The 25801-nt window shown below is 35.6% G+C and overlaps 1 pseudogene; it reads right to left on the bottom strand.

Moving 5' to 3' along the window:
* LOC114286984 (receptor-like kinase TMK3) overlaps positions 1–25801 on the bottom strand; it is a 48337-nt pseudogene that overhangs the window by 14520 nt on the left and 8016 nt on the right.

A 25801-nucleotide genomic window follows, 5' to 3' on the forward strand; every position in this document is an offset into this window, starting at 1 on the left:
GGGCCTGGTTTGAGCGGTTCACTAAGGTAGTGAAAGGGTATGGTTTTGTTCAATGTCAATCCGATCATACATTATTTGTGAAGCACTCCCTAGGAGGGAAATTGGCAATTATCATTGTTTATGTGGATGACATAATTCTAACAGGTGATCATGAAGAGGAAATTGGCTTACTTAAAAAATTCCTAACAAAGGAATTTGAGATTAAAGATCTTGGAAATCTTAAGTACTTTCTTGGAATGGAGATTGCTAGGTCAAAGAAAGGTATAACAGTCTCACAACGTAAATACGTTCTAGACTTACTAAATGAAACAGGGATGCTAGGATGCAAGCCGGCAGAAACTCCTATGGACACAACTATCAAACTGGAAGAAAGTGACGGTAGTGCACCAAGTGATAAAGGGAGATATCAACGTCTTGTGGGAAAACTCATTTATCTTTCTCATACAAGGCCAGACATCGGCTTCTCTGTTAGTGTGGTCAGTCAATTCATGAATAATCCAACCGAAAAACACATGACTGCTGTGACCAGAATATTGAGGTACCTAAAAATGACACCAGGAAAGGGTCTCTTCTTCCAAAGAACAACAAATAGAAAAATTGAGATTTTTTCATATGCAGATTGGGCAGGTTCAGTGACTGATCGAAGATCAACCTCTGGCTATTGTTCATTTGTTTGGGGGAACGCGGTTACATGGCGAAGCAAGAAACAGTCAGTGGTAGCCCGTAGTAGTGCTGAGGCAGAATTTCGTGCTATGGCCCTAGGTATCTGTGAGGGAATCTGGTTGAACAGACTGTTAGAAGAATTACGGGTTCCATCTGAGCATCCCATGGTTTTATACTGCGACAACCAAGCCGCCATCAGTATCGCTAAGAATCCGGTTCATCATGATCGAACTAAACACGTGGAGATAGATCGACACTTTATCAAGGAAAAGATTGAAGAAGGAGTTTTTCAAGTCAGCTACACTCCAACAAAGAGCCAAAAGGCTGACATTCTCACAAAAGCTCTTGCTCGAGTTAGCTTTGAAGATCTGACGGACAAATTGGGAATGATTAACATCTACAACGTCGCTTGAGGGGGAGTGTTTGAAATCAAGCTTCTTTTTCATTATTAATAATATATAATATATATAATGTATATATTATATTTGTGTGTCATTAGTAGTCATCAGATGCCTTAGATAGTGCAATTTGCTTTAGTTAGTGCCATTTCCTTTCGGCTACTTTTAGTTTTATATGTTGTGCCTTTAATTATGATTGTTGCCTTTCATTATGTTGTCTAGTAGCCTTTTATTATATTGTCTTGCAAATGTTGTATAATCACTCCTATAAAATGGAGTCTCCCCGTAAGGATTAATATAATTAAAAACAAAGAGCCTGTTTGCTCTGTCAATTATTCTCTCCATATTTATTTTTTCAAATACCATGCACGCCGCCCGTGAAAGATAGAGTTTGAACACCGGCGCCAGAGCAAACCGAGACCAACCACCACCTTCGTAAATATGAAAACAAATCTCAATTTGAACCGTCACTCACCGGAAGACAGTCCAACCCAGCAAATCAAAACCACCTTGATTTTTCTAGGTTGCAAGAATGTCATCTCTCTATCTTGTTTTTGTTTTTCTTGTTGGACAATCTTCACTGTATTTAAAAAAGATTAAATTCTGTTGTGTACAAAACAACAACAAGAATAAAAGAAATAGAGAAAAGGAGAGAATATGTTTGATTACAAAAATCAAACTCAAAATAAAAATAAATAAATAAAACCACAGATTTTATTTTGTTACAAAAAACAAAATTAAAATCTGATTAAATAAACAAATAAAAACAGAATTAAATTAAACAACTTACTTGGTTAAATTATATGAATAATTTTCCTGATCAAGTCCAGTGTTTAACACTGTGTCCTTAAGACAGATTCGTCCTCTCCACGGTGCTTTCAGAATTTGGACGTCTATCTCCCAGGATGAAATGATCTACCACAAACAATAGCAGCACTACAAATTGTTTGCCTTACGAACACACTAAGTGTTTACACTCTTTCTTTCGGAAATAAAATGCAGCAAGATGAAGAATATAATTTGCAGAGGATGGAGTACGAAAAATCTGAGTAAAATCCAAATGGGAGGCTAGTCTATTTATAGATGTTAAGGTGGCTTTTCGATTTGAATTGAACAGGTATGAAACCTGTTAGATTCAAATTTAAACAGATTTGAATCTGTTTATTCAAACAGATAGAAACGGGAAGGGCCTTGTTTGGATGAACAATAAATCCAAAACTGTTTAATTCTGTTTGAAAACGGGAAGGGCTCTGTTTGGATGAGCACTAAATCCAAAACAGTTTAATTCTGTTTGAAAAACGGGAAGGGCCCTGTTTGGATAAACAATAAATCCAAACCAGTTTATTGAATTCTGAATTTTATTTTAATAAAAAATAAAATAAAATTCAAATGTTTTTGGCCCAAAAAGATTAGAAGCCCAACCCAACCACGCACCCGCGCCCAGGCCCAACCCAGCCCGCCCGACCGGACGGCGGCGCGCGTGTGGTGATTTTTGGGTCCAATGGGTCTAGCCCATTTTGTCCATAACCTCTCCCTCTAAAACACTTGGGTACCCCTTGGGGCACACCCCAAGTATCTAACCCTAAGCCTTATAAACCATTTCAAAATTTCCCACCAAATCAATGTGGGACAAGCCAATTTACAACCTTAAGGAATTTCCACCAAAACTCCATTTCCATGGAGCACACTTTGGCTTCAATTTTCCATTCACTCGGTAATGGTTTTGAGCAACCAAATATACCACGTGAATCACAACGCGGCATAGAACGCGTTACCACTTTGACCCGAGTAAATCGACACTCGGGGCCCACCTAAAAAATAGACCGAACTTAGGAAAAAATTCTGGTTTTATCCAGAATTTTATAACCATTTCCAACAATCCCCCACATGAATGGAATTTGATGACAACGGAAATGCAACAATATGCAGACTTTAACAAAAGAGTATAAGTCGAAAATATCTTGCATCAAGATAGGTAGTTTTCGGCTTTGAACCTTCCCTAGTGATAACCTATCGGACTTACTGGCTAACCAATGGACGCGATGCCTTGAATTGTTCAGCCGTTTGTGTAAGCCAAGACAATAGATTTCACACAAAATATCTTCTAACACATCGTGGTTCTCACTGTTGTGTTCATTTTGGCCTTGAACGCACCTGGTTTTCATAAGTGTTTCTAAAGAATTTAGCCTTTTCATTCTCATAGAACCGGCCCCAGTTCAACACTCATATAGGTGATTCTTATTGTGAGTATCTTCTTATACTCATCTTGATGTTATGTCTTAATCAAGATATAAGTAATCATTAAAAGCAAAGCTTATCCTTATACCCCTGCAGACAACATATGTTGCAGATATCACTCTCACCATAGGAATGGGTAGGAATTTTAATCCCTTGGTGATTTCTGGCGAGCCATACATAACTTGGTTGTCCCTTTGAACTTAGTTCTTGGGATCTCCAGTCATATAAGTAGGGTTACCATTATGACGACTCTTATGTAATAGGCTTTAATCCCATCCCCTTCGATGAACTATACACTAGCTCTTTTGTCAAACCTTTTGTTAACGGATCCGCAATATTCTCTTTAGATTTTATATAATCTATTGAGATTATTCCGTTTGACAACAATTGCCTTACGGTATTATGTCGACGACGAATATGTCGTGACTTACCATTATACATATGATTCTGTGCCCTGCCTATTGCAGATTGACTATCACAATGAATGCAAATAGCTGGCACAGGTTTTGGCCACATTGGAATGTCTTCTAAGAAGTGACGAAGCCATTCTGCTTCTTCACCTGCTTTGTCTAAAGCAATGAACTCGGATTCCATTGTGGATCGTGCGATGCACGTTTGTTTCGTGGACTTCCAAGAAACAGCAGCGCCTCCTAGAGTAAAGACATATCCACTAGTGGATTTTGAATCTTTAGTATCCGATATTCAATTGGCATCACAATAACCTTCGAGTACTGCTGGATATCGAGTAAAGTTCAAACCATGATCACGAGTAAATCTTAGATATCTAAGAACTCGAATGATCGCTTTCCAATGGTCTTCTCCAGGGTTACTAGTGTACCTACTCAATTTACTTATAGCATAAGCTATATCAGGACGAGTACAATTCATTAGGTACATTAGGCTTCCAATGATTTGGGAGTATTTTAACTGAGACACTGCATCACCTTTATTTTTTGATAAATAAAGACTGATGTCTACAGGTGTTCTAGCTAAATTCAAATCATCCTTGATAAATTTATCAAGAATTTTCTCAATATAATGAGATTGAGATAATGCATATCCGTCAGATGTTTTAGTAATTTTCATTCCTAATATAACATCTGCGACCCCCATATCTTTCATATCAAATCTTTTGTTAAGCATCTGTTTAGTTGATTTGATCATGTTTTGACTGCTTCCAATGATAAGCATGTCATCCACATAAAGACAAACTATGACATATCCTTGGTCAGTGTTTTTAACATAGACGCATTTGTCACATTCGTTTATCTTAAACCCATTAGTAAGCATTGCATGATCAAATTTTTCATGCCATTGCTTAGGTGCTTGTTTTAATCCATAAAGGGATTTTACAAGTCGACAAACTTTCTTTTCTTGCCCTGATACTACAAACCCTTCGGGTTGTTCCATATAGATCTCTTCATTTAGATCACCGTTTAAGAAAGCTGTCTTAACATCCATTTGATGTATTTCTAAATTAAACAACGCTGCTATAGAAATAAGCATGCGAATGGATGTTATTCTTGTCACAGGGGAATATGTGTCAAAATAGTCCAGACCTTCCTTTTGTCTGTAACCTTTAACAACAAGTCTTGCTTTATACTTGTCAATTGAACCATCTTCTTTCATTTTTCTCTTGAATATCCATTTATATCCAAGAGGTTTAGAACCTGGTGGAAGATCCACCAATTTCCAAGTATGATTTTGCATAATGGATTCAATTTCATTATTAACAGCCTCTTTCCACAAAGGTGCTTCAGGACCTGTCATTGCTGCCTTAAAGCTTTGAGGTTCATTTTCTAACAAGTATGTCAGAAAATCTGGACCAAAGGATTTTGATGTTCTCGCTCTCTTACTTCGTCTAGGTTCATCATTAGTTAAATCCTGTTGGTCAAGACTATTATTAGTCTCTTGTGTTTGATTGTCATTAGTCTCTTGACTTTGTGTACAATCATAAGTTCTTTTCTGTGAACTTAATTCCTGTCCTTTCTTGTAAGGAAAGACATGTTCAAAAAACACAGCATTCCTTGACTCTATAATAGTGTTCACATTTATATCAGGTATATCTGATTTATAAGTCAGAAACCGATATGTACTACTATTCTGAGCATAACCAATAAACACACAATCTACTGTTTTTGGTCCAATCTTAGTCTTTTTAGGAACAGGTACTTCAACTTTTGCCAAACACCCCCACACTTTTAAGTATTTGTAGGAAGGTGGTCGACCTTTCCACAATTCATAAGGAATGCTATTGGTTTTCTTGTGGGGTATTCTATTAAGAACATAATTAGCAGAGAATATTGCTTCCCCCCACAAGTTCTGTGGTAAGCCTGAACTTAGTAACATGGCATTCATCATTTCTTTTAGGGTTCTATTCTTCCTTTCAGCAATTTCATTTTGCTGTGGAGAATAAGGGGCTGTAGTTTGGTGAATAATGCCATGTTGTGCACAAAATTCATTTTAATGGTGCATCATATTCACCACCCCTATCACTTCTATTATAAATCAATGAATTTTTAAAACAAATTCAAGAAAAAACCAAAATAATTATGACTACTTAAGTCAGAATTAATGTTTTGACAAAATCATATCCTCATAAAAAATTTTGCCTAAGAATCAAACAATTCAAAAACCCATTTGATTGTATACATTCTTGCAACTCAATAACCGAAGAAAATTAAATTATCTCAACTAATGTAAGAGATACACCCCCATATTAATAAAGTGGTTCATGGTTTAACAAATTCTACTACGCAAGTAAAATAATTATTAATGACATCTTATGTCACATAATTCAATAATCAACATAAAAGATTTCTTAAATTACTTCCCAATTAAACGGACCGATATAATTACATACATCTTCATGTTTAAATTTCTTTGGTGTTTAAACACCCATTCAAAATTGATTAGAAATATTCAAATTAACCTGCTTATGTCCAAAGTCGACATAACAATTTATCATTCCAAATCACTTGAAATTATTGTTAAGAAATAACTTGAGTTGATATCATACATGCATATCAAACGCATCAACTAAAAATAATGAATTAACAAAATAAATTAATCATGCACGATCCTATCACTTGCATCATGAAATAAAAGGATTCTCAAATCATAAATAAAATCCAACGCATTTAAACTTTAAATTTCAAAAAGACAAAACATACCTTCATTTAATCAGTTTGATTTGTACATAAATAAACAAATTAAATATGCATTAAAATGTTCTTCTGAATATATATATATATATATATATATATATATATATATATATATATATATATATATATATATATATATATATATATATATATATATATATATATTCCGACTCAAGTGCAGAAATAATTCAAGACTATGAATCCACATTGTAATAAAAATAAAATTAGTTTGTAAAACTAATATTTTACTCTAGAAACAAATTCTTCCAAGTATACTCATGATGAACTATGATAAAGTCAAAATAATTAATACCTTTTCACAAAGGATTCAAAAATTAAGTGGTCTACCAAACGAAATCATAAGTTACTTACAAAATTAACAGATTGTGACCGAGTCACAAAGGTTACAAGATAGATTAACAAAATTAATTTTCTAGTTACTAAAACTAGAAAATAAATTACAATACAAAATAATTTTATTTTCCTTGTTACTAAAACTAGTAAAATAAAATACCGAAATAATATCTGATTACAAAAATCAGAAAACGAAACCATAAATTAATTTTCTAGTTACTTAAACCAGAAAATAATTTATAACACAAAATCATTTTATTTTTCTTGTTACTAAAACTAGAAAATAAAATACCACAAAACTTATCTGATTACAAAAATCAGAACAAACACAAAATAATTTTCTAGTTACCAAAATTAGAAAATAAATTAAAACACAAAATAATTTTCTAGTTACTAAAACCAGAAAATAAATTATAACAACAAATTAATTTTATTTTCCTTGTAACTAAAACTAGAAAAATAAAATATCACAAGAATTTTCTGTAATACCAAATAATATTCTAAATTGTTAATGACACCAGTATCGTACTACTAGTTGTTGTCAAAGAAAAGAGACAGTATATTACTACTATCTGTCAAATAGCATAAATCACTATTTGTTTTTCCAACCAGAATATTAATTTGAAAACACAGAAAATTAAATACAATGAAGATACCCAAAAAGGATTCTGTCTTAAGATTGTTGGACAATCTTCACTGTATTTAAAAAAGATTAAATTCTGTTGTGTACAAAACAACAACAAGAATAAAAGAAATAGAGAAAAGGAGAGAATATGTTTGATTACAAAAATCAAACTCAAAATAAAAATAAATAAATAAAACCACAGATTTTATTTTGTTACAAAAAACAAAATTAAAATCTGATTAAATAAACAAATAAAAACAGAATTAAATTAAACAACTTACTTGGTTAAATTATATGAATAATTTTCCTGATCAAGTCCAGTGTTTAACACTGTGTCCTTAAGACAGATTCGTCCTCTCCACGGTGCTTTCAGAATTTGGACGTCTATCTCCCAGGATGAAATGATCTACCACAAACAATAGCAGCACTACAAATTGTTTGCCTTACGAACACACTAAGTGTTTACACTCTTTCTTTCGGAAATAAAATGCAGCAAGATGAAGAATATAATTTGCAGAGGATGGAGTACGAAAAATCTGAGTAAAATCCAAATGGGAGGCTAGTCTATTTATAGATGTTAAGGTGGCTTTTCGATTTGAATTGAACAGGTATGAAACCTGTTAGATTCAAATTTAAACAGATTTGAATCTGTTTATTCAAACAGATAGAAACGGGAAGGGCCTTGTTTGGATGAACAATAAATCCAAAACTGTTTAATTCTGTTTGAAAACGGGAAGGGCTCTGTTTGGATGAGCACTAAATCCAAAACAGTTTAATTCTGTTTGAAAAACGGGAAGGGCCCTGTTTGGATAAACAATAAATCCAAACCAGTTTATTGAATTCTGAATTTTATTTTAATAAAAAATAAAATAAAATTCAAATGTTTTTGGCCCAAAAAGATTAGAAGCCCAACCCAACCACGCACCCGCGCCCAGGCCCAGCCCGACCGGACGACGGCGCGCGTGTGGTGATTTTTGGGTCCAATGGGTCTAGCCCATTTTGTCCATAACCTCTCCCTCTAAAACACTTGGGTACCCCTTGGGGCACACCCCAAGTATCTAACCCTAAGCCTTATAAACCATTTCAAAACTTCCCACCAAATCAATGTGGGACTAGCCAATTTACAACCTTAAGGAATTTCCACCAAAACTCCATTTCCATGGAGCACACTTTGGCTTCAATTTTCCATTCACTCGGTAATGGTTTTGAGCAACCAAATATACCACGTGAATCACAACGCGGCATAGAACGCGTTACCACTTTGACCCGAGTAAATCGACACTCGGGGCCCACCTAAAAAATAGACCGAACTTAGGAAAAAATTCTGATTTTATCCAGAATTTTATAACCATTTGCAACATTTCTTCGGAGAGCTTCGATGTGCATTAACAAACAGAGGAATTGAACTTGAGCGAAGAGAGTAGGCAATGAGTGCAAAACGAGGAGAGCTTCAGATTCGAATCAGTGAGGATGCGAATCATGTGTGCGCTTATATAAATTGTAGAGAGAGAGAGAGAGAGAGAGAGAGAGAGAGAGAGAGTTGTATAATTGTATTGGTCTTGGGCTAGAGAGAGAGAGAGAGATGATATCCTTTTGTTTTTAGCCTCAAGACGCTCTCCCTCCATGTAGCCCGCGAGAGAGCGAGAGTATGTGCTTTGTATGTGTGTCCATACCACCTTTTCTCTCTCTAGAAACGTGTCTGTCTGTATGTCTACAATGGGATGGAGCGTGTCTGTCTGCATGTCTTCAATGGAATGGAGAAGAGAAGGACCAAGAATCGTTTCGGCCAAATGCGTCAGATTGTCGCCGTTTTGGCTTGATGCTTATCTTTGTTGCATTCTTGAAGCTCCTCTGGTACACCAGCGACATTCACCATCTTCAAACCCAATTGACAGAGAGAGAGAGAGAGAGAGAGATGGTATTGTCATGGAGAGAGAGAGACAGTCCATGCAAAAGAGAGAGTGAGAGAGCTTGTGTGTATGTTTTCCAAAGAAATGCTCTCCCCCTCCAACCCGATACAGAGAGAGAGAGACCATGGATGTATGTGTTGATTATTGAGTGTATCAGTAGGCGTGTGTTGTGGATGGTGTGTGATAGGAGAGAGAGAGAGAGTGAGAGAGTTGAGTGGATCTTGTGTGTGCACTGCAGGAAAAATTGCCTTTACCGGCATTTAAAAAACGCCGCTATAAGTGGAAAAACGCCGCCAAAGGCTATGCCAACGTTTTTACATTGCCACGGCCGTCGCTATAGGTATAAGGCGTTTTATAAACTTCACTGATACTTATAGTGACGTTTTCATAAATGCCGGTATACCATTTAATTTGCTTAAATAATTCAGCCAAATATAATTGATGATGTAACAGTATATAGTGGCGTTTTCAACAAAAACACCATCTTTTTTTCCTTTATTTGTTAATTTAATTAATATAAAATATGCTATGAGGTGGTTATTTACATTCACTACAACATTTTCTTAGTTTAGTGATATTTGAAAGTGCCACAAAACTATTCTTCTAATGACATTTTTTGGTCTTGTAGCATTTTAAACAAGTGCCACTTCTATCGGTGCCACGGTAGATACGAGTGCCACGGTAGATACTTGCAAGTGCCACTGCACCATCATGGCTGAAAACTTTCAATGACATTTTAATGTCATGGTAGATATTATTTGTGGCACTATCAAGCGCCATTAAAAAAAGAGTTAGTGACACTTGTAAGTGTCATTACACCATCAAAACTAAAACTTTTTAGTGACACTTTAATGTCATGGTAGGCACTATTCGTGACGCTATCAAGTACCATTCATGACAATAATTCGTTGTAGAACAATTTGATCCGCTCTTGCGGAGACTCGAACCGCCAACCTTCCGCACCATAAACCTTATACACCACACTCTTCCCACTACACCTCTATAGAACCACATGATTATATATGCAACATATATTATTTATATAGTGCATACATCCATATTAATATAAAAGTATATGTATAAACATAATTATTTTATTGAACATAATTTATGTAAAATAAACTATTTACTACCAAAATAAAAAAAGACCACTTTTGGCGGCTAAAAATATTTTTTAGTCGCCAATTCTATACTTTGGCTACTAATTGTTTTTTAGTTGCTAAAAAACTTAACTTTTGTCGACCAAAATCGGATTTGGTCGTCGAAGATGCACTTTCAGCTACCAAAATTTTGGTCACCAAAAAATTTTATTCCCGCCTTAGGATTTTAGTTCTCCCGCGCTAAAAATGACCACTTTTAGCGACTAAACTTATTTTTTAGTCGCCAATTGTAGACTTTTGGCTACTAAAATTTTTTTTGGCACCAAAAAGCTTTACTTTTGGCTACTAAAATTTTTTTAGTCGGTAAAACCCATATAATCAGCGATCAAACTTATTTTTAGTCACCAATTGTAGACTTTTGGCCACTAAATTTTTTAGTCGCCAAAAAGCTTTACTTTGGGCTACTAAAAATTTTTTAGTCACTAAAACCCATATAATCAGCAACCAAACTTAGTTTTAGTCGCCAATTGTAGACTTTTGGCTACTAAAATTGTTTAGTCGCCAAAAAGCTTTACTTTTGGCAACTAATGCTGTTTTGGTCACTGAAAGCTATACTTTCAGCGACCAAATTTTTTTGGTCAAGAAATTTAGTCGCCGAATATGCTTTTTCCTGTAGTGTATATTGAGTTTAATTCATTTATTTTAAATCATTTACTGCATTTTAAAAATTTAGAAAATATATTGGCATTTTTTGTTTTTTCAAAAATGTCATTATAAGCTTAGAAAGTTTTTGGCTTAGTGGCATTTCTCAAAATGCTATAAAATATTTGTTTATGACACTTTTCACCTAAGTGCCATAAAAAGTAATTTGCACCTACCTAGTGTCCTGACCTTTTTTAAAAAATGCCATTGCAAATATTCATAAAAAGTTTTTGTAGTGACATTTTTGTTGTAGTGAAGTGACACTTTTTTTTAATTGAAATGTCACTAGAGCCTTGTATGTTTGTGGCTCTATGACATTTTTCTAAAAAATGCCACCAAATATTCTTTTTGTGACATTTTTTAAGAACATGCCACTAGTATGGTGTCACTAAAATATGTTTTTGTTGTAGTGTTGTGACACTTGTTCATTGAAATGTCACTAGAGCCTTTTATGTTTGTCGTTTTGTGGCATTTTTCAAAAACGTGCCACTAAATATCATTTTTGTGGCATTTTCTAAAAATATGCCACTAGTGTAGTGCCACTAAAGTATGTTTTTGTTGTAGTTTTGTGACATTTGTTCATTGAAATGTCACTAGAGCCTTTTATGTTTGTCGTTTTGTGGCATTTTTCAAAAACGTGCCACTAAATATCATTTTTTGTGGCATTTTTTAAAAATATGCCACTAGTGTAGTGCCACTAAAGTATGTTTTTGTTGTAGTGATTCCAATTTGCATAAAACACATCATACCAGAAAATAAGAATAAAAGTTGATAAAACCATCAAATTCAATATTTTACAGAACAATTCGACTGTACATGTTCATAAAAAGCATATAAAGCATATTTAAGTTATAAAATTCATCGCAATCTTTAAAAAATAAAAAAAAACAAAAAAAATCTGAAATTCACCAATCAGCACACTTGGATATTTAAATGCTCTAACCAAAAATAAAAAAAATAAAAAATTTATGTTTCTTTGAATAATTCTGATCAAGTTGTACACACTATTCCCGAAGGAAAACCTGTTTCCATCAGTGAAGGACTTACTGACTTTTGTAGAGCCAGTGTTGTTCAGAGGCTTTCTGGTTATATCCTCCACTTTCTGTTTCTTTGAATAATTGGATCCAGTCAATTTTCTCGCACTGTTCTTTGAAGAATCATCCACTGTGGTAATTGAAGACAAATCCACCCCTTTATATACCTTCCCAAGAGTTCTCTTTCTGGAAGCATCTGTTGAGGCCAGAGTTCTCTCCTTCTGCAAAACTTTCCTTTTGCTCAAGAGTAGCTCTAATGCTTGTCTTTCCTTATTTTGTCCATCATCCAGGAACTTTATGTGGTTTCTAATTGGAGTTCTAATTTCATTATCAATCTCATGTTCTCTAGTAAAAGGAAAATTTTAAGTAATTAATTTGCAAGCCACTGCAGAAAAAATAAAGGAGAGGAGCAAAAGAATAAGGGCACTTACAAGTAATAAATCAAAATACGGTTTGGAATAAGACCCTCCCAAGCCCTTTGCAGGATGCCCTCATCCTCCAGATCTTCAAAAGTAATATTCCTGATCAAAGTAAACCAAGCATCAACCATTGAAAACTAGTAGTTAAATTAGACCATATGTTTTCATGATAGCATTCAGAAACAGGTGGAACATTGTGGAAACATTTAAATGGTTATCCGGCAAGCATTTTCTGTGATACGACTTGGGACAATGTCTGCAAACTGCAAATTGCAAATCAGGATCCAACTTATTTTTATGGTTTTCATGATAGCATTCAGAAACAGGTGGAACATAGTGGAAACATTTAATTGGTTACCCGGCAAGCATTTTCTGTGGTACGACTTGGGACAACGTCTGCAAACCGCAAATTGCAAATCAGGATCCAACTTATTTTCACCCAGTTTGCGGAATTGGCATGCTAATATATTCACCTCAATTATAGAAACACTAAGTGGCTAAATTTTGCTCTTGATGGAATACCTTCAATTTTTATAATGATAATAGCTAAACTTAACCAAAAAGAATTCTATGAAGATCCAATGGGGAAAATGTACAGTCAACATTAAAATATTAGTTCAATTTTCCAGAAGAACTCCTACCTCTACACCAGACAATTTATCAGAAGAACCTAATTCCCCACAAGAGAAATACTGGTGCTGCTTCTTTTGATAGTTCTCACAGAAAAATTTTTGTATTGCCTGTAAAATACATACATCACATGTACTTCAGAACGTGCCAACAATCTATCAAACAACATTAACAACCAAAACAATGCAAGCTAAAAGAGAATATAAAGTAGAAACCAAAGGATAGCGTACATCTACTAGTTCATCAGAAAGGCAGAGAGATTCACACATGGATTCAGAACCAGCTTCAACAGTGGCATGAAACGACCTCATGCACATTCCTTCACAACTGCATGGAATCAAAATAATACAGTTACTTGGTTCAAATGATGAATGGATGGGGTGGACAGGATGGGTAAGTCTTAGTTTCAAATCTCCTAGCACAAAGGAAAAGGAAAAGGAAATCGATAAATATATATTAAACTCCACAAAAGAACTACCACGTATGCAAGAGTATCATCCAACAACAAAAGATATAGATGAAACTTGCCGATTGAACTAGCTATAAATTTTGTTAAAAGAACCAAAAGAAAAATTTATCTATTTAGTTTTTTTTTTTGATCGATATCTATTTAGTTGAACAACTATACAATAAGCTCAAAAAAATTGGACATTTTAACCTGTCCGTTGGGTATTATACACCTTTAAAAGATCTCTTATTTCTCTCATTTGAAGGACTCAAAATCAAGCAAAATGGACCACTCTCAACAGTTACATTTCCTCACTCCTTCAACCATCCCATGGCAGAATTCATCATTTCTAGTTGGAAGTTGAAACTATTGAATGGAGTAAATTTCCACAGACTTTAGTTTCTTTTCTAATTTCACATTTTCAACCCAAAAAAAAAATAAAAAATGAAAACATTTGAACATGAGTTTGGAAAAGAAATGCTAACATCAGAATCCGCATGTGAAGTTATCCATAGTAGCTCTATTGAGGAAATTAATCTCCAAACATAACTAGTAAGAAAAAGGGGGAAAAAAAAAGTAAAAATCCAAACAGATTCTTAGCATAAAGTATAAATTTGTGTATTTGATGAGTCTAATAAAAGTAACTAGAATTGAAGAGTTGGGAAAAATCAAAGGTTCTACAAAGACCAAAATAATAAATAGAGCACCAAATTTGGACTTCTAACCTTGTATGTCATCCATAATCACCAAGAAGAAGAAAGCACAGTGCAAATTCATATCGCTTACCTTTCACATGTCTTGGTCCATTATGCTTCTTGTGGGGTAGTAGCTTTTTAACATTGTAATGCCAATGATGATTGTCAAGAGCAGGAAGGGCACCCCACACACAGCCTGGCTGATTATCCCCAATTTGCTCATCAATATCTTTGGTCCACTAGTGTTTTCCCATTTACAACACTACAAGCAAAATCCTTGAAAACCCACTTACTAAAGGAATTCGGTGACTTTCTTCTTCAATCTGATAGACATAATTAAGAAAATACCATGTAAATAAATATGTTGATTGCCTAGCATATGAAATCTAGAAAATAAATTCCAAATTACTAGCAGCTCAAATCACATAAAGCTTATCAAAAATCTTAAACAGAACAAAAATCAAACACCATGTGAGCAAGACTTTGACACAAGCTTTTCACGTACCTTGTACAAAATCCAAGCAGCAACATCACTTATTACAAAATATCCATGTCTAAAAATGGTAAATGTTTATTTAATTTTTCATTTTTCAATTATTTTATCGTTGTTAGTAATTGCCTATAAATTTCTACAATTACAAAAAATTCTGATAATCAAGCATGAAAAACAGACATAAAGAGTTCAAACACACTCTAAAAGTTGATGATCACCTAGAAAAGATCCAATTAGCATGTTCAAATAACTCTTAATCAAACTAAGGAGTCTAAAAGAGAAAACAAGGACTACGCAAACTATACAAAAAAAGAAATGTACAATTGATGGTACCATGAAAAAACTTACAGATCATTAGAAAAAACACACAGAACCTATACTGTACAAAACCACAACCATTCAGAAAGATGAAGTCAATGTTGATTAATGTGATGGACCAACAAAGATCACCACGAACGAGTCAGAAATAGAGTCGGTTTGAGGATGTTAATATGCTTTGAGATCGTAGATCAATCGATCGATCGATAATCGATCTGTGTTCTCTTTAAAATAAATTAGTTTCTATATATATCAAACAGATCTAAGATTGTAGATACAGATCTGAGATCGTAGATACAGATCTGAGTTCGTACATAAACAAAATAAAAAAAATCAGAAAATGAGACTCACAAAATTATTCTTCAAATCGGACTGATCGAGAGCTTTGAGCCAAGATGGAGAGAGCCGGATAGAGATTACGATCGTGAATTAGAGCCTACGATGCTCAATCTAGTGAACTTTCACCATACGAAAGAGGAGTGATGAAGAAAACCCTAGATCTATCTCGGGACTGAGAGAAACGCGTGGGCTAAAAAAGGATAAATATGTGAATACACCTAGCACGCATGTTTTTTTTAAATGAGTTGCTTAGAAAATATTTTGAAAATCGTTTTGAAACAACGTTTTTTAAAAAAACGCCATAACAAAAACGTTGTTATAGGCCAGTTTTCTTGTAGTGGTGTATGTGTATCTGTCATAGGAGAGGGATGAAACATGGATGCATGTGTGTCTTTTGCTTTTTAAAAAACAAATTGATCCTCTGTCAACCCAGTGAGAGAGGGAGAGAGAGACCAGCTGTGTTTTTTGCTCCTCCCCTCTGTGTGTAGCTATGTATTTTCTTGTCGAGAGGGAGCGCCTCCCGATTTTTGCATGTGGCTCTTTATGTATTATCCTTTCCACCTTCTCACCTCCTCTCATCTCTTTTCAATATTCTCCATCTTCCCCCCTACCATGCATGCTCCCCCTCTCAAAATAATTTTCAACCACTCTAAACATCATTATCCTCAGACCCTCTCTTCCACCACCCACTGAAAGTCATAATAATATTTTCTCTATCTTTTCTTTCTCTTCTCCCCCAAAAATAGCCCTGACCACACTCTAACTTTTCTTTTTTGTTTTTCATTATTTTCTTTTTTTTTGTCTTTTTATTTATTTATTATTTTCTATTTATCAAATAGCTAAAATGTACCAATTTATATAATACCACCTCAAAACATGTACAAACACATAACATTATAAAATACTAAAAATTAATAAAATATTAGTGATATAAAATAATTTGGCCAAAATGGGTGAGGTTTGGGATTAAAGTTTCGATCTGAGTTTTCGGTTGCGAAATTCATAAAATGGCACATTCCAATTTTCATCATGGGGTGATCAAAAGAAAGCGCCCATTTAAATACATAAAACTTTGTCAAAGATTGAGATTTCATTCCACTTCCTCTTTCTTTCCATTGTTGGCTACTTTGAGTATTTTGTTTATACTAACTAATTGACAAATAGCATTAATATATTATATATATATATATATATATATATATATTGTTCATGCCATTTAAACTATTTCAACTATATATATATATATATATATATAATTTGGAACATTTGCATTGAAGCACATTTATTCAATTTAAGGGGTTGAGATGTTGGCATTATAAACATCATATATTAGGCTACTGTATTGCTTCTAATCAGACTAACAGTGTTCAAGGGGTGAAAGTCCAGAGAGCAGCAGGAAAAAGCTCGGCTAGAAGCATCATTCTAACTGTTTACGGGTGTACAAGCGGTGAAATCCAAAGAGCAGTCCAATCACCACTCCAGCAAGATGGGTCAATATAGGGCTGGGTTGAATTTGGGGTTGGGTGTGAAGGTATATGCCAATAGAAGAAGACATAGAGAGGGAGTCAGAGAGAGAGAGAGAGAGAGAGAGAGAGAGAGAGGACATACCTACCTGAGAAAAAGTGACAGTGGCGCTAACCCTTGCGGTAATGCTCGTGTAACCTTCGCAATGTGATCATGTAACCCTTGTGGTGGTGCTCCAGTAATAGAGAGAAGGGCAGAGGCGTCTCGCGGTGTAATCGTGTAACCCTTGCGGTGGTGCTCCAGTAACAGTGAGGAGAGCAGAGGTGTGAGGCGTGAGAGAGAAGAAACCCAGAATAATGGGTTTGTTTAATCAATGGATTATGCTTCCATTCTCGACCAACTGAAAATTTAGTCACTAATTCATTTAGGAATACCTTCAAATTTTAAAATCTAAGGCCTCGTTTGGGAACATGCTTTTTTATTAGCTTTTTGACTTTTTAGCTAAAATGTGATGTAAAAAAAATAGTATGTTTGGGATGAATTTTTAGTTTTTTACGAAAAGATGTGCAAAAAGTAGAGAGAAAAGAGAATCTTTGACTTTTTGGTATGGATTGTTGGCTTTTTAATTTTTTAGTAACTCTTTGAATTTTTGACTAAAAAAGCCACTTGCCAAACGAGGCCTTACCTCCAAAAAATTCTATACAATTGTTGTCTAAGTTTTAGTCGCTAAAAGTAAGAAAAATATCGACTAAATTAATTTTAGTAGCTATTGGCCATTTTTTATTCACAAGCAATGTTTTGAAAATCAGTCCGGTGAGCGAACTGGAAAAAAAATAGGATGGATAGGTCACTAGTTCAATCGTCAGGTCGAAGCGGTCGAACTGTGACATGATAATTAATATTATATAATTATAAATATAATTATAAATTATTAATAAATAAAAATATATGTAATTACTGAAATAATAAAAAAATGTTGCATAATAATTACTAATAATATTTAATAAATTCATAATTGAAAAAAAAAGGCACTAGTTTTAAAGAAATTAAAAAAAAATTAACATTGTCTTCAAACAAATTGCTTGAATGCTAGATTTAATTTTGGAGGAAAATAAAATTTTCAACTCTCCCTCGAATCAAATATGATTCAAACAATTTGATTGAATCCCATATTGAATTTTTAGCTTCTCTTTGAACAATTTTTTTTCCTATAAATAGGAATATACTTTCATAATTTCTACAAACTTCCAATGAGACTCTTCCTCATGAGGGGAAACTTGAAGTAAGAGTTTTTAGTCAAAATTTTGATGTATATATAAATATATAAGAAAGAAAGAAAGAAAGAAAGAAAGAAAGAAAAAAAAACCCGGGTTGGTCAAGAACTGGCACCGGTTTTATCGGTTGAACCACCGATTTCTGCGAATAAGGCCGGTTTTTGGCCTAGTCTAGGTTTCGAGGATTTTCCGGACCTTTAGAAGGCCCGGTTCAACCGGTTTGACCGGCTGGTCCGGTCCTGGTTTGAAAACATTGTTCACAAGATTAATAGTGAAAGTATTAATAATCCTATCAAATTAGTGTAGTATTCACTATCCAATTAGATTAGTAGGATAAATTATCTCTTTATCTATTGTTTGATTTGAATTGGATAAGAAAATGTATGAATGTAAGATTACAACTATATTTATCTTTTTTTCCAGTCTCACTCTCCAATAATATTTATTCACAATCTTTACTTTATCAAAGTTTTTTCATAAATGTGGTTTTAAAAAAAAAATTATAAATAAATAAATAAATAAAAACAAAATAAAATACAAAATACAAATGCCATGTTTGGTTTGTTTTTTTAATTTTTTTTAAAAAAATATATAAACTAATTTTATAAAATAAATATCAAAAAAATATTTTTAAAAAATATTTTTAGTCTTCTAAAATATAAAATTATATAAAAATAATAAGTGTTTTAATTTTTAGTCAAGGGTAAAATAGTTTTTTTATTTTATTCTCCAGCTCAGGATATATAATCTCACATCTACTCCATTATTAATAATCCTACAAATTTGTTGGATTAATTATTTATAGGATTAATAATCCTGAAACAAAATTTCAAAACAAACACAGGATTACTGGGCCCATGAATTAATAATCTCAATCCCATGTTCTAATCCTGTCAATCAAATATGCCCATAGATTAATAATTTTAGGGACTAAATTTAATTTTAGTCGCCCAAAATCCTAGTTTTGACGACTAACATTCAATTAGACGCCAAAAGTTAAATAAAAATACCGACTAAATTATTAAAAATTGTACATTTGGGGACCAAAAAAAAGTTAGTCGCCCAAAATCGTAGTTTCAACGACTAAAACTCAGTTAGTCTCCAAAAGTAAGAGAAATACCAACTAAACTTTATTTAGTAGCTGATGATTGTACCTTTGCCAACCAATTTTATTTCGTAGCTAAAGTGGCTATCTTTGGCGACTAGATTTTTTTTAGTAGCTAAAGTATGTATCTTTGGCGATTAAATATTTTTAGTCACTGAAAATATATCTTTAGTGACTAATTTTTTGGTCGCCAAAGATTAAAAGTAATATTTATGTTAGTTTTTTGGCGATGAAATTTCTTTAGTTGGCAAAAATTAGTATACAATGACTAAATGTTTTTTGGTCATTAAAGATCAATATTTGGCTGCTAAATTAGGTAGTCACCAAAGATTTTTAGTAAAATTATGGTAGTTATTCGGCGGAGAAGAGTTGTTCCGTGGTTGGTGGAGCGGCGGTGTGAAAGGGAGGGGAGAGGAGCAGTGGAGAGGGAGACGGAGAGGGAGAGGGAGACAGAGAGGGATAGAGACGCTGATGAGAGAGAGAGGCGCTGGTTTGTTTAGGGTTTTGGTTTGGAAACAAAATATATAAGTCCCTCCAATTTGCGACTAAACATTTTAGTCGTTAATTAATTTTATAAATCCATTTAAAATTTGAAATTTGTCCCTCCAAATATTTTAGTTCTTTGGCGACTAAATATATTTTTAGTCGCTGAAAATAAATGTTTGGCGACCAACCTTGTTGGTCACCAAAGATAAAAATTAAATTTTTATTTTTCATTCGGCAACTAAATAATTTTAGTAGCCAAAATTAACTATACAGCGACTACAATTTTTTTTAGTTGCTGAAAATACATTTTTTAGAGACCAAACTGTTGGTCGCCAAAGATAAAAATTAATTTTTTATTTTTCATTTGGCGACTAAATAATTTTACTAGTCAAAACTAACTATACAACGACTAAATTTTTTTTAGTCACTGAAAATACATTTTTGGCGACCAAAATCTTGGTCGCCAAAGATAAAAATTAATTTTTTATTTTTCATTCGGCAACTAAATAATTTTAGTAGCCAAAACTAACTATACAGCGACTAAAATTTCTTTTAGTCACTAAAGATACATCTTTGGCGACCAAACTATTGGTCGCCAAAGATAGAAACTATTTTTTTATTTTTCATTCGACGACTAAGCAAAACTAACTATACAGCGATCAAAATATTACTTGGTCGTTGAGAATAAATTTTTGCCTACCAAACCTTTGGTCGCCAAAGTTAAAAAGTAAATTTTTATTTTTCATTCGGCGACTAAATAATTTTAGTAGTCAAAAGTAAATATACAACGACTAAATTTTTTGTTTTGTCGCTAATTGTGGCATATTTAAAGACTAAAAATTGTTTTTGTCGTCAATTGTGACATTTTTAGCGACTACATTTTTTTTAGTCGCCAATAATCAATATACCCCGACAGAAAAAAAATATTAGCTAAATCTTGTACTTTTGCCGACTAATAAAATGTTTGGTCGCCAATTTCACAACTTTTGGTGACTAAATTTTTTTTAGTCGCCAAATTTGATCGCTAAAAATGTAATTTCCTGTAGTGACAAAGGCTCCAAGTTCAAGCTCTTCCATTAGAAAGATGCCTACTTAGAGCACCCTGAGGCATATATTCATAAACCAAGAGCCTCTCATTGCTTTCAATGCAATAGCCTAGAAGAGACCAAATGCCGGTGTTCAACCTTAGATAGAACAATGATTTCAGCCTGAAATTCTCCCGAAGCGTTGCTACTAATCACCCCGCCTTCCATTCTTTTAACTGCTATTTTAGTCCCATCTTTGATCACACCCTTGTAAACAACACCAAAACCACCACGGCCGAGCTCATTTTCTGGTGAAAAATTGTTAGTCACCTGTCGAAGAACCTGAACCGAAATGACCAGGTTTCCAGGCTCGATCATGTGAGCGTATTCATTTCCATTACCACTTCCATTTTCAGATTCTAAGCTTCTAGGGGTGTTATTACAGATTGCAACCTTAACAATGTTATAAGGATCAGATGGGTCTCTAGGGTGGAGGACAACGACACTCAGCTTAGCTATGGTGTCTTTCTTCTTAAAGAGGAACAGAGCTAAAAGAATCGATAGAAGGATCATCATTACAGAAATTGTGACTGTTACAATGACAACTAGATTGGATCTTACATGATTTGTTGGATTAACTTGCTTTTCAATATGACTAGGTGTGTGAGTGATTTTTCGATCACACTGCCAACTTAGTTATTCAGCTGGAGAGTACTGGCAGAATAGATGACACCTGGCTGACTTGCAACAGAAAGAGAAGATTCCAGCAGTGGTTCGTCCACCCGGGGGCACTCCGACGATCAAGTCAGTATATCTCTCAAAGATAATCAATAGTGCTAAACTCACTGTTCAGAATATAAATTGCGTACCTTTGACCCATCGGGGGTGCCTTTCTTTTATAGTTACCTCAATCCTAGTCCCCATAGAAGCCTAGCTTCAGTGGACTTCTGCTCTGTGCTTATCCTGGACTCTTCAAGAGATAAAGATGAACTCCCTAAGAGTGTTATCCTTATCCATGCTAAAGTCCTTCCTTATTCTAGGACTCTTGTGCCTTATCCGCTTATCTCGGATTCCGATATCTTCAGAGATAACCTCGGCCTTGCCGAGATCACCTCGGCGTCATGACCCGGACATGTGGCACCTCGACTGACACGTCGGCATCACCTTGGCCACGTGTTGGTACTCTAAAAATATATCCCCACAATTGCCCCCTAGGTTCTATTGCCTTAACATTCTGAGGTGATGGGACCTATATCGGTACCTTCTATCATTATGTCGGCTTAACATATCCCAGCTGAGATCGTCATCCAGGCCGACATGCCTTTTATAGAACAAGAATCTCCAAGTGCTCTTTCATGCGTATGAGTTGTCGTGCATAACAACTCAACCGTTTTTAGCCAAGCGTCTTTTTCTCACTAGACCGTACTAGATACGTGCCTGTAAATCGAATCATTTTTGCGTGCGCCGTCTGACGCATACGTTCTTCTAGGCACATTAATAACCTCTTTGCCGCCGTTTCCGTGTTTTAACAAAAATCAATTCCCTCTCTCTTCGTCTCTTCACTTTTCACTTCTGAAGCTTTTTTCTCTTTCTAACTTTTCCCTTCAAGATCCTCCATTGCTTAAGCTTCCAAAGCTCTGCAACTCGCTCTGTCCATTTCCTCCGGCGAGGTTCTTGCCAATCTGTCCCGCTTCCGCCGTTCTTCTGACTTCGGCGATCTCAACATCGGCTTCTTTTCTTTGGTAAGTCACCATTCTTCCTTGATCTTCAGTTTTTTGTTTTTCTTTGTTGAACTCTACTGTTCTGTAATCTTGTTCATATCTTTGATGCTTCATCTTGTATCTTGTTTTCCACCACAAATTTGTTTTGTGATTCTGTTTTTGCCGCATTCATTATCGAATACATACTGTTCACACATTTGTTGACTGTTGCCACTGTTCTTGGCCTGTTACACTTGCCTTGTGTTTCTTGATGATCATTCACTGTTCTTGACTCTGAATCGTATTTTTTCTTTTCTATTTTCCAGATTCGTGCTTTCAATCTTCGTTTCCATAGATCTAGGTTTGGGATTTGTTTGTAGAACCCACGATTTCTTAGGAAAAACTAAAACTATTTCCATAAATTCTTACCCAGCAAATTTTTAGGTTTTTCCCGAGGTCCCAATAACCCTTTTAAAACACCTTCATTCTGAAACCTAGTTCCTCCTAGGTAGGCCGATATCATGGGTATGTGGAAACATAGGGTAGATACCCCGAGCAAATTAGAACACTTTAGGCAGGAGTTTGACATCCCAGCCGACGTCCATCTGAGGTTGGCTGGGGAGGAAGACTCTATCATGCCCACAGCTGATTGCATGCCCCTTCCTGTTGTAGCTTTCATTGAGTGCGGACTTCGACTCCCACTCAATATCCTTTTTCGTGAGATCATTCACTACTATAAGTTGAACCCAATGCAACTTGCCATCAACTCCTACCGAGTTATTAATGGCATCATAGCCTTAGCCAAATAAGAAAACGTTAGGGTTACCTTAGCCGATATCCAGTTTTGCTATACCATGTGTGGCCTCAAAAAAGATACGAGCTATGTTTACTACCTCAAGCCGAGATCTACAGAGTACAAAATCATAGCCGGCCTCCCAGACTCCAACAAGGGAGCTGGAGACGACTACTTCATTACCTTGGGGAATTGGGAGTTCGCTCCAGATGATGACCTCCATCTTTACCCTCTTCCTCGAACAGTTTTTGTAGAGGGCAATGGTAAGAGCCCTGTGTCCATTTTAACTTGTTTGTTTTAAAGTCTTCAATACTCTATTTGTTTCTAATGTCTGCTTTTCTTGCAGCTCTTTCTCAGCCACCAAAGGTCTTCCATCAGTCTTTCTTTCCCAGCAAAGGCTTGAGGAAACTGTTGGATTTGCCAGTCCTCAAACGGAAGGCCCCTCTTCTACTTAACTTCATTCCTACGTATAAGTCAGCTCTTCCCGTCGTCCCCAAGAAAAAGAAGAAAAGCCTTTCTCCGCCTTCCGCTACAACTCCTCAATCTGCCTTCTCATCTCGGCCAGATCAAGGATCAACTTTTGACCCAGCAGATCAGCCATCAACTTCGGCTCCATATCTCATCCCAATATCCCAGCACCGTCGACGATGCCGAACAGTTTCTGCTGCTGAAATGGGCCGCCAAAAAGTAGTCGCCAAGGATCTTTTGGCCAGCATCCCATCAACCATTGACGCTCCACCAGCGTAATCTCAACCCCCTGCGAAGCCGAAAAGAATAAAGAAGGCTCAGCCAAAAGCAAAGGTGACTCAGGTTGACACTGAAGATACTTAGCCAATTTCGAAATTGGCTAAGAGTGAGAAGACCACATCTGCTGCAGAAAAGAGGTTAGCCGAGGGCCAACCATCGGAATCCCCAAAATCAAAGAGGTCGAGGTCATCCGCCATGACCACATCGGGGTCTCGAAAGCAGGATGCCCCCTGGGCCCCCCAAATCACACTTGAGGATAAGCCAATTGGGGCTAGCGATAGTGCTGATGACATCAACGTCGGCATGGCCCTTAGTACAGCTCTGCTCCTTTCTGACGATCTTGACCGGAACGTCGAGTTGAGTGAATATGAAACTACGCTCTGATGCTCCAGCGTTCTGTCCAAGTAAGTGTCTTTTTTTTGGTCATTTTTCTTTCTTTCTTGTACTTAGAAAATTTTCCAATAACTTTTTGTTTTGTTCACTTTCAGGCCATTCAGCATGCTCATTCCTTCTCAATTCAATCATTTGAGAACCGGAAAGAACTGGCCGATAAGAAGAGAAAAGTTGCCAGTCTGCAAAAGGCCAACAAAAGTTTGTAATCCAAGATGAAGAAGTTGGAAGACCAGGCCGAGGCTGCTTTCAAGGTCCAAAATGTCGTCGAAGAAAAAGCAGAATCCGCCGAGGCCATTAAGAAGGTCTTTGAGTCTGAAAAGAGGGAGGCCAAGGAGAAAACGGCCCAGGCCCAAAAAGAATTGCAAGAGACCTTGCCCACGAAGGACGCCGAGCTCAAGGTAGCCGACGAGAAGGGCTATAATGAGGGGGTGACCGATGTCACGGCGGACTATGAAAAGCAAGTGAAGCAGGCATGCAACAAGGGTTTCACCCTTGGTTGGATGTCTCTTCTAAAAAAGATTGAAGTCCCCGAGGACTCGCCCCTCAGGAATGCCGACGTTATTCCTATTCCATTCCCTCCAACTCCAACTCCAACTCAATCCGACGGTGAATCTGAGTCCGAGGAGGAGACCTTGGTGAGTAAACCAAAGGAGGCTGCAGGGACCAAGTCCCCTTCTCTGAATGAACAAGTCCTGGACTTGACTAAAGATAAGAATGGTGAGGAAGTTCCCAAAGATGTTATAGTTGAGAAGGCATCAGCTGACGTGCTTCTTGCCGACAAGAGCCTCGGCGAAATCCTTCAGGAAATTGATACTGAGCTCACGGCGGAAAAGGCTGCCGAGGTGTCTTCCCAGCAGTCATCCGAACTTCAGACCCAACCGTCTGTCGTTGCCGAAGAGTCTTGACTTTGATGTCTTTTTTCCTTTGTATTTTGTACTTTGTTTTTCTTTTTGAAGTAATGTAAACTCTTCACATCGCTGATGTGCCTTTAATTCAACTCTTTTGTTTTGAATGCTTGCATGTTTGCCTTGTATGCTTCCATACTTAGAATATTTTGTATATCTTTTATATACACTTCAATCCTTGTGTAACCTTCTCGGGGTGACACCTCGGTTATACAAACTGATGATTTACCTCGGCAAGTACCCAAGTATCCTTCTTGGTACGACCTTGGTTTCAACTTATAAATTTTTCATAAAATTTCAACAAGTGTTTAACCTTAGTCTAACTTTGACTTGTAAACTTGTTAAGTTTCAACAAGTGTTAAGCATAATCTCGGTT

The sequence above is a fragment of the Camellia sinensis genome, chromosome 12, assembly GCF_055761805.1.
Source record: "Camellia sinensis isolate YWXY chromosome 12, ASM5576180v1, whole genome shotgun sequence".
NCBI lineage: Eukaryota > Viridiplantae > Streptophyta > Magnoliopsida > Ericales > Theaceae > Camellia > Camellia sinensis.